Below are 9,477 nucleotides of genomic sequence, written 5' to 3'. Positions count from 1 at the left end.
GAATGGATGGATGGGTTATTTTAATTTTAAACCAACTTTCAAGTAAGTCTAGCCAAACAAAAATGCAGCATTTCTTTTATTCCATCCAGACGTCACTTCCCCTGGCCAGACGAGATGCAGAATCCCTCCAGCGAGTTCAGGGTCTATCCTCTGGTCTCCAAGGAGGACGTGCAAAACCCTCCAAGGGAAGTCTTCCCAGAGGCATCAGAATCAGATGTCCAAACCACCTCAACCGACTTCTTTCGACTCAAAGGAGCAGCAGCTCTTTCCAGATGTCTGAGCTTCTTACCCTGTCTCTAAGTCTGAGCCCAGCCACCCTATGGAGGAAGCTCATTTCACACGCTTGTGCCCACATTCTCGTTCTTTCGGTCTCAGCTGTTTTGCATTATTGTAAAATCAATATCAAACACACATGCACACAAAGAGACCAAAAGAAAAGAACCCAGAGAAACATTTGAAGAGATTTGAGGACCACTGGATGGTGGGGAATTATAGTTGTGGAAAAGATAATAAAATCACTTCAGAAGCACAATTTTATGAGTTATCTCACCTGACACAAACAGTGAAGTTGTGTTTTTACAGGACATGGTGTCTGTTGGCTGTAGCTTCATGTTTATGTTACACTTTCAGTCAGGACTTTTTGGGGCTTGAGAGCTTCAGAAAAATGATTGATGCACCAGAACTTATATTAGCCACAGCTGATGACCTAAAGTTATCAGCGTTAAAGTTATCTTTGCTCAGACAGTGAAGCTCTTACTTACAGTTTTCTACTTGCGATTTGGTGTTTCAGTCTGATTTGAAGTTCTGAATGCAAAGCTTCTGGCTGGCCGTCCAATAATTAAGCCTTGATTACAGCCCTTACAGACACAAACACAAGCAGCTTTTCTAGTCTCTGCAGGGCATGGAGGATAGATTTACCTTGAAATGATTTCATGTCTGATAATGTGTTTATTCCACCACCATTGCTGGATTTTCTGTCACGTTTTAGATACACGATCATCTTGATATTGCACAATGAAATAGCTGTTTGTATTCTCTTTTGCACAGATATAATCTGATTAAATCACCATATTCAGAAAATTTGTGAATTAATTGCCTGCTGTAACATCCTTTTATGTCAGTCTCTGATGCCAAATAGCATATGAAGAACAACAGCAGGCTGATCTCTGGCAGAATCTCCAGATATGTCATTTGCTTTACCGGCTGTGGAGTGTGCTGTGTTTTGACTCCTTGTGTTTGCTCATAACTCACTGCCCTTCATTGTTGAATAATTTTAAATGCAAGTAGTCAGGGGAAAAGGTGCAGTGTCTATTGAAATGCCAAAAAGTTGGCAGCGTTGTTGTCCAGACAGAAAAATCAGACTTTGAAAGACAAAAAACCTCAGCACCTGTGACTGAACTTTTTGGCTTAGATTTAATAGGCACATCCAATGGAAGTTGTTCAATTTCTTGAAAATATGTTGTAATATTATTCATGTTTAATCTTCTATGAAACTATATGTGAACAGTTTCTATTGGATGTCCTTACTTTTCACATCACTGTATGGGCCTTTGTTCAATAAGGGACAAGAAGAACGGCTTTTCTGTTCTGTCGAGCACAACAAGCTTTACATCTACTCACAGAATGGATGAATAAGGGACTGTGGGCCTCATCTCTGCCAAATAAAAGAGCTTGACTACAGTAATTTTCAGGAGTGGCTTTACCATTAAGCAGAAGTTGTAAACTGCCAGCAGAAAGAAATCATTTCTTTACTTTATTAGCTTAATTAAATGCTGTGGTTGTGGCTATTGCTGTGAGAGAAGGGGAGAAAAGAACAAAAATATCTTCGATCTCACAGATAAACAAACAAGGGGAGAAGGCTTTTAATTTATTTTCAGGAATTAACTACCTGTTCTTGCTGCTAATACTATTGCCATTGCCTCAAAACCCAATAAGCTCTACTGAAGCAAACAGTCACTTTAGAGACAACAAAAGCAGCAATAATGGGGCTGCAACAAGCCAGAAAAAAAAAGAGTAAAGGTTAAAAAATGGAGAGATGAGCTCTGTGTTCTTCATTAGGAAACTCACTTTTGTGCATTATGATTACTAACCTCTGATTTGTGATGAATGAAGTCTTAAAATAATGTCTTTTTTGAGTCCTCTAAAGGTAAAAAATGTCTTTTGACAATAAAAACAAAGTATTCTTCTTGAAGGGTTATCATGGTTGACATGTGAATAACTGTCAAATTTTTCAAAACTGCACCAACATACATTAACTCAATAACTTCTAAGTTGAACAGTAGACGTTTGCTCTTCTGTACAATTAAAAAGAAACTTTTTAAATTTACTGTAATACAAATACAGGTCTTACAGTAGGACCTCACTGCAACTACAGCAGTATAAATCTTTTTTCAATACTTTGTATATCCACCTTTTCTATTTGCTTACGGTTTCAGTTCTCAGCATGAAGGATACCATCCATCCATTCTCTATACACCGCTTTATCCTCATTAGGGTCGCGGGGGGTGCTGGAGTCTATCCCAGCTGACTCGGGCGAAGGCAGCCTGGACAGGTCGCCAGTCTGTCACAGGGCTACATATACAGACAAACAATCACTCTCGCATTCACACCAATGGACAATTTAAGACAATTTAGAGCATATTTTTGGACTGTGGGAGGAAGCCGGAGTGCCCAGAGAAAACCCACACATGCACAGGGAGAACATGCAAACTCCATGCAGAAAGATCCCAGGCTGGGATTTGAACCGGATCTTCTTGCTGCTAGGCGAAAGTGCTAACCACTACACGACTATGCAGCCCATGAAGGATACCAGCAGCAGCTTTTTTCTGGATGGGTTGTGTGCTCTACCATTTATGTTTCTTTAATATACCCCAAATATGTTTTGTTAGATTAAAGCCGGGTTGCATACATGACCAGGTCAAAGTTTTCACTTTTGCCATCTTGCCAGCCAGTTTTGTGCATATCCCCAGGCTTCCAGGTGTCATCTCCACAACACTTTTTGCACTCGTGCAGCAACATATGATCAGACTCCCACCTCCCTGCTTCACTGTCAGGACTATGCATTCACTGTGCTGGTCCTGACCAGGTTCACACCAAACATCTGTGCCCAACAAACTGATCTTAGTCTCATCTGACCAAAGCATGTGCTCCCGGTATTCATGAGGCTTCTTTTCGCGTACTTGCAGAGTTTCATTTTGTGGTTCTGTGCCAAAGAGCAAGTAAGGTCTTTTTTCTTGGGTGCTGTCCATGGAGGTTGATGTTATGAACTGTCCTTTACGCCGTCTGAGCTGTCACTGAAACTCCAATTTCCATTGATAACCCCTCTGCCAAGTCTGAAGCACTTGCAAATCTGTTTTTTCAGAGCTAGATTGTGCCAGTGGTGCATTTTCTGTCAAGTCATTTTAGGAGAACAGCTACTGCAGCTCTGATTAGTGGTACTACGGCTTGTTCTATGCCCCGATTTTTACCGCATCTGCGTTTTGGCTGATCTTGAGTTGATGCCAATCTTCCTGTTAACTTTATCAGTGTACATATTAAATAATTTTTAATAATTTTTTTTCAATGGGAGCCTTGATGCAGACATACAGTTGGACAGAGCCCAAAGGTCCAAAATTGAGAAAGTTCTGTTGTTCACAGTAATTTTATAACTATGTTCATGCAATTAGGCTGGTTGGAAATTACAGGTGTGATCAGTTTAGCTTCAGTGATCACAGATTTTCTAACTTGTATGTCAGTGATCGGTGCTGACAGTGGCTTGGTGGCTAGCACTTTTGCCTTGAGCTAGAAGATATGTAGTTTGCATCTCTGCCTTCCTGGGATCTTTCTGCGTGGAGTTTGCATGTTCTCCCTGTGCATGTACGGGTTCCACCGACTTCTCTGGCTTCCTCCCACTGTCCAAAAGCATTCTGAGGTTAATTAGTAACTCTAAATTGTCCGTAGGTGTGAATGTGATTGTCTCTATGTGTAGCCCTGTGATAGACTGTTACCTGTCCAGAGTGCCCCTGCCTTCACCCTAAATCAGCTGGGATACACTCCAGCTCCCCGCAGCCCTAATGAGGATTAAGCGGTGTATAGATAGTGGATAGTGATGGATGTCAGTGATCACAGATGTATTGTAAGAGGCACACTCACATCTGTTCTGCACTACCTATTTTCATATCATATGCTGTTCACCCAGTCACCAATATAACAGCTCTTTGTTAGAAATTAGAATTTTATAACCTGGTGCCAAAAATCTGGTTTAAGATGGAAACTACTGCATTGGACTATGGACTACACTGCTGGAGAAGGACACAAGGTCAAGTGAATTGTGTTTGTGCATGGGTTTTCACTTTCGACCCCCAAGGACCCTGGAGTCTGCTGAAGATCAATAGCATCAAACTGGATAACTGAATCAGGCAGTAACAGACCCGTGTAATGGCTGACATTTATTTACTGTCATAAGATGAATGAATTGATTTGAACTCTGCCTGCAGGGACTGTAAATGCAGACACTCTGCAGATTTCACCTCTGACACGAAAAATCCAGTGATCTGTTTATTGGGATTGACATATTACTTGATGGATGGTTTGATATTTATACTTATAAGTGTTACTTACAGATGGGTGGCAAATTAAAGGGAAAACCAGAACTGTTGACTGCCCGATCAAGTGGCTTTGTTACGCTATCGCGGCCATTTTGTTTTGAGTCCCTTAGAAGGAAGGGTCACCGTGAATCAATACCAAATCGTTTTGAGTGATGAAACATTTCTGTCTCGATGGGAGTGGACTCTTCCAGGATGGTATACCCGAGGGGTCACTGAAGGGTTTTAGTATGAAAAGAACAGAATTTATGTGCTGTGGCTTTCACAGTCAGCAGATCTCAACATAATGGAACACCTATTATGAAAAGTCCAAATAAGGAAATATCTTTGGGAACAATGGTGTTCCAGTGATCCAGCAGAGTTCCAGAGGTTTGGGGAATCAGTGCTATCAGTGTAGTGAGGTGGTTCTGACAGCGCATAGCAAACCAGTACCTTACTAGCACACTTTCTGTTAGTTTTTTCCCTTGATTTGCCACCCATCTGTAGGGTCCATAGTGCTAGTAGCCCTACTCATTCCTTGACAGAAATGAATCTCTTCTTGTGTTATTCTTTAGCTCTTTATAGGCCTCTATAGTTTGATAACTACAGGTTTTGATATTGAACTTGTCCATGAAAGCATCAAGGAATGGGTTCGACATATTCCCATTTTAGTATGAAGTGACAGGAATATATTTTAAAAAAATACGTTTTGTAATATGGCCAGTCGCTGTCCTTGGTGCTGATGTGAGAATTTTCTTTCTTTCTTTTTCTCTCTGTCTGTCTGTCTCAGTTTTGCTTCAGTCTTTGCATTATATTTGCTGTTTTCCTTTGCTTGATTATGCTTCCCCTGTCACTCACGTTCTCTCTTGCGCACACTCCCTTTATAATTCCCACACCTCTCTCTCTCTCTCTCTCTCTCTCTCTCTCTCTCTCTCTCTCTCTCTCTCTCTCTCTCTCTCTCTCTCTCTCTGTGGCACGCACGCGTGCACACGCCTCCCTTTTGAAAGATTCATTTGCGACACCTCAAAGGGCCTTTTGCCTCCCACCTGTATCCTCCGGCAGAGACACTGGAGCCTGCGGATTGTGGGAATAAACCTTGAAACATGTTTAAAGTAATCTTAACCAAAAGTAAATCCGTAATAGCGGCTTATTTTACAGCATCTTTTTATTCCTTAGAATAGATCAATCGGACCCTCTGATCACACGGGAATCAGAGGAGAGCGCCCGGTGGCTCAGAGGCTGTCAGTCGCGGTGGAGAGCTTTTTTTCTTTCTCCTCTCCGAGATGAAGTCACCCGCGGAGCCTGCCGATGTTTAGTGCGTAAACGCCGACAGGACACGTTGTTGAGAAACCCCGCCGCTTTGAAACATGCAGAGAGGACCCTCCAAACAATCGCAACAGGCAGGGGAAATCTCCACTGTGTCCACAGGCTTCACAGGTGTTGATCCAGCGAGTCGCGTTTGCGCTTCAGTTGAGGAATTCCCCGAGTTTGGAGAGACGAGTCCCGCGAGGAGACGGTAGTTTCAAACCAAGTGTCGGCAACGGGCTGGCTGGTTTGCCTGGAATTCATCAGAAGACATCGCTTTGGAGAAGCTTGCGGGGGTCGAGGGGCATTAATTAAAAGTGGAGATAGAGAGAGCGCACAGAGGGGCTTACCATGAGACACCCATTTATGCCATCTTAGATCATTCTTTTTCTGAAGGCTTCTGATTTTCCCCGGAGCTGCGACACCGACCTGCCACCCAGAGCAGCCTGTAACCTCTCCAGACTCCGGGGCGCAGCGCGTCACGCTGCGCTTATGGAGACATTGCTCCTCTAGTCTACTTGGATCCGTTTTCTGGGCTCTTCGTCGATGTTAGTTCTCCCATTTTGATGATCACAGGAGTTGGGGAAAAAAATGGAAAGGAGGAAAGACATGAAGGACACGTGGATTCCCGAGGCGCACCGTCGAGTCCGATTTTGATGCGTGCAGGTGTCCAAGTAACCATCCACTACTCTCTCTGTGTATGAACTGCTACCACATTTACACGTCTCTTATAGATTTCTGCAAAAACTGAATGAAGACGAAGAAGAAGACGTTCAGCAGGAGTGCTTCGAACACAGGGACGTCCCTGGTCGGATATTTGCTTTGGGTTTGAGGGGAAATCGCTCGGATATCAAACCTCTCCAGCGGAGACGCAGCAGAGGCTCGGGAGTTACAGAGAGCAGGGAGAAGAATTTGGAAAGTAGAACTTACATTTACGGATTACCAGGCTTTTTTCTTCTCCGGAACAACTGTGGACACGCTCTTCTTTGATGTCTGAAAAGGTGAGAGAAATGAACATGTTGTCTCTTCGATTCCTGTTGCTTTTATTCCATATTAACAGGACAATTACTGCCACGATAAAATGATTAGTGAAATGTGATCATTTGTCGCTGAAAAGGAACATTGCGATCAATATGAAGACAAATGGATTAGGTGTGCTCTTACAGAGGCCTAAATCTATAACTGTTTCCATATAATATATTACTTTGTCATCATGAACCATTTCTTTCTATCATCTCTAATGAAATGAAACCTGTAGGTTAAAAAAAACAGAAAACAACTTCAAAAAGACGCGACAGCTGGTGCCAAAGACGCAAAAAGCAACGAGGATAATACGTCTGAATTATGTTAAGACGTGATTTTATTAAGATTAGAAATCTTTCGGTGTAGATGATGTATGTAATTTGGTCATGTGACTGGAGTAGGTTCTCAGAACTGTGTTTAAGAGAAGGGAAAATTAATTTGAACAAATTAAAGGCGCTTTTCAGGTACATGACGATGGTCGGTCCAAAGGCTCAGCGCAGAATGCATTTCTATTTTCTTCACATACATGGCTCTGGGTCAACAGGTCCGAGGGTCTCTCTCTCTCTCTCTCTCTCTCTCTCTCTCTCTCTCTCTCTCTCTCTCTCTCTCTCTCTCTCTCTCTCTCTCTCTCTCTTTCTCTCTCTCTCTTTCTCTGACTTCTACACACTAATTTAATAAGTATATACACTGAAGAAAGTACTGATTGCTTCTTTGGATCAGTGGAATACTGACGCGCAAATGTTCCTTCTCCTGGATGCCCTGACTTCTAAATCCTTCTTCAAGGATCAAACAAGCAACAGGGGGCGCTCTTTCAACTGATTTAAAGCATCCTTCTGCCTCTGTTCTTTTTTCGAATCAATGAGGTTTGTGGCCTCAGGTTAGATATGAGATCATTTACTTCAAGGCATTTCTGTGTTGCGCTCTAGCAAATGCACAGTGAGCAGCAGCAGCATTGGTGGATGTGTATTGCTGTTTGATCTTTACATTATTGAAAGAACTTAATGTGATGCATTCACTTGTGACATAAGCGAATGAATGGTGTTGGTCTTTATGTGGAGATGGGAGGAATGGAAAGACGGATATGGACTGCAGTTTATTTCCTAATAAACAAAAGATGTGTCATTGTGGCTGGATGATGCTGATTGAAAAGTAAAGAGGGAAATGGCAATTAAAATCATCACCACGAATGATCAGAAGGAGGGATGTAATTGGCTCATTACTTGCTCCCCTGTGCATGCTTGACCTGTCAAAAAAAAGGACAATTCTTGTGACGGCAACATGAAAACTCTCTCAAGATCTTGATATCACGTGGTATCACTTCTTTTGTTTTTACTCATTTGGCAAATTGACTTTTGCTGGACACTCGCAATCTTTCTTTACCTTTATATGGGTGGCTTTGTAGCTTGCACATCAGAGGAGCAGGCTTGCGACCACGAGGCTTTCAGTACAAACCCCTTGAGAGGTTTCCAACTGGTGGGAGAAGGACCGAGGCTTTCGTCTTAGCACTGTTGTGGCGGCCTCAAGCAAGACACTTAATTCCCTACTGCCTCAGCCGAGCTGCTTGGCAGTAAATGTGCTGTTCTGGGTATCTCCCAGTTGCAAATATGTTTAACCATGTTTCAGCAGGACCACTGACCCCAATAGAAAAAAAAGAACCAGCTTCTCTGGATAAAAATGTGTAATGTGAGAGTTTCTTAGTGTATCTGCTGTGTGGCCTCTGAGCATTTTGCAGCTTGGGTGTATGAATTAACTGCACTTATTAAACAGCAATCACCTATTTGATTGGAGTTACCCATATATATCTTGAGTCTCCTTATCATTGCAGGGATTTATTTTTCTGACCGTGAGTCACATGTATGCTTTGCCAATACAACCTATGTTACCTCATTTCTAAAAGACATTGATCTGTCTGTCTGTCTGTCGCATCACTTTTACACTCATATTTCTGACTCCTACACCAGCTTTGCATGCATCACACATCTCTTTATAAGAAAGGAACTATTTTTCAATCTGTTGGAAAGAAATCTTCCATGTAAAAAAATAAGTAATATATTTGGGACTTGAAACATATAAACAACATTGGTGACACATGTTGGTGTCTTGCCCCTCGAGGACAACATCCCAGTTCATCCCAGCACTGTTGCATGTTTGCTCGATCACCTCTGTGTCATCATAAATCACCAAAAGCAGGAGCTGGCTTCCTCAAAACAAATATTGTGCATTTTCCCTCTGTGGATGGAAATATCCTGTGGCTGTTTTTGTAGAAACAGCCACAGTGTGCTCGGTCTGAAATTGGATTTGGTGTATATTCTCAGAGGTATATTAATGAATACGACGCCAGGTGCAACAGCCGACACACTGCCGCTGAAATCCTGGCGCTCCGGTGTGAGTCTGAAATGTACAAATCACAATGAGGGAGTTGATGCTTGAAACAAGGCCAAATGTTGGCATTAAAACCGGAATTGTGTTGTGATCCTTCAAAGAGTGCTGCAAAGGGGTGAACAAGAATGTGTGTGGTGAGCCAAGGACAATGCCAAACATTTCATTGTTGCCAAATTACTTGTTGCAATGGGCCAGTATTTGATTT

At 42.4% G+C, this 9,477-nt stretch overlaps 1 protein-coding gene across 1 annotated transcript in view; it reads left to right on the top strand.

The window, feature by feature from the left end:
• The first annotated feature begins 5,554 nt into the window (after positions 1–5,554).
• Positions 5,555–9,477, top strand: part of LOC110951180 (voltage-dependent T-type calcium channel subunit alpha-1I-like) — a 285,257-nt gene continuing 281,334 nt past the window's right edge. Inside the window, exon 1 of the mRNA XM_051945256.1 lies at positions 5,555–6,868. The gene's annotated coding sequence lies outside the window, so the exon portion shown is untranslated. The remainder of the gene's footprint in view (positions 6,869–9,477) is intronic.

Source organism: Acanthochromis polyacanthus, chromosome 3, assembly GCF_021347895.1.
Source record: "Acanthochromis polyacanthus isolate Apoly-LR-REF ecotype Palm Island chromosome 3, KAUST_Apoly_ChrSc, whole genome shotgun sequence".
NCBI classification, from domain to species: Eukaryota; Metazoa; Chordata; class Actinopteri; family Pomacentridae; genus Acanthochromis; species Acanthochromis polyacanthus.
Note: the sequence above shows the minus strand (reverse complement) of the source record. Positions and strands in the feature narration are given on the sequence as shown.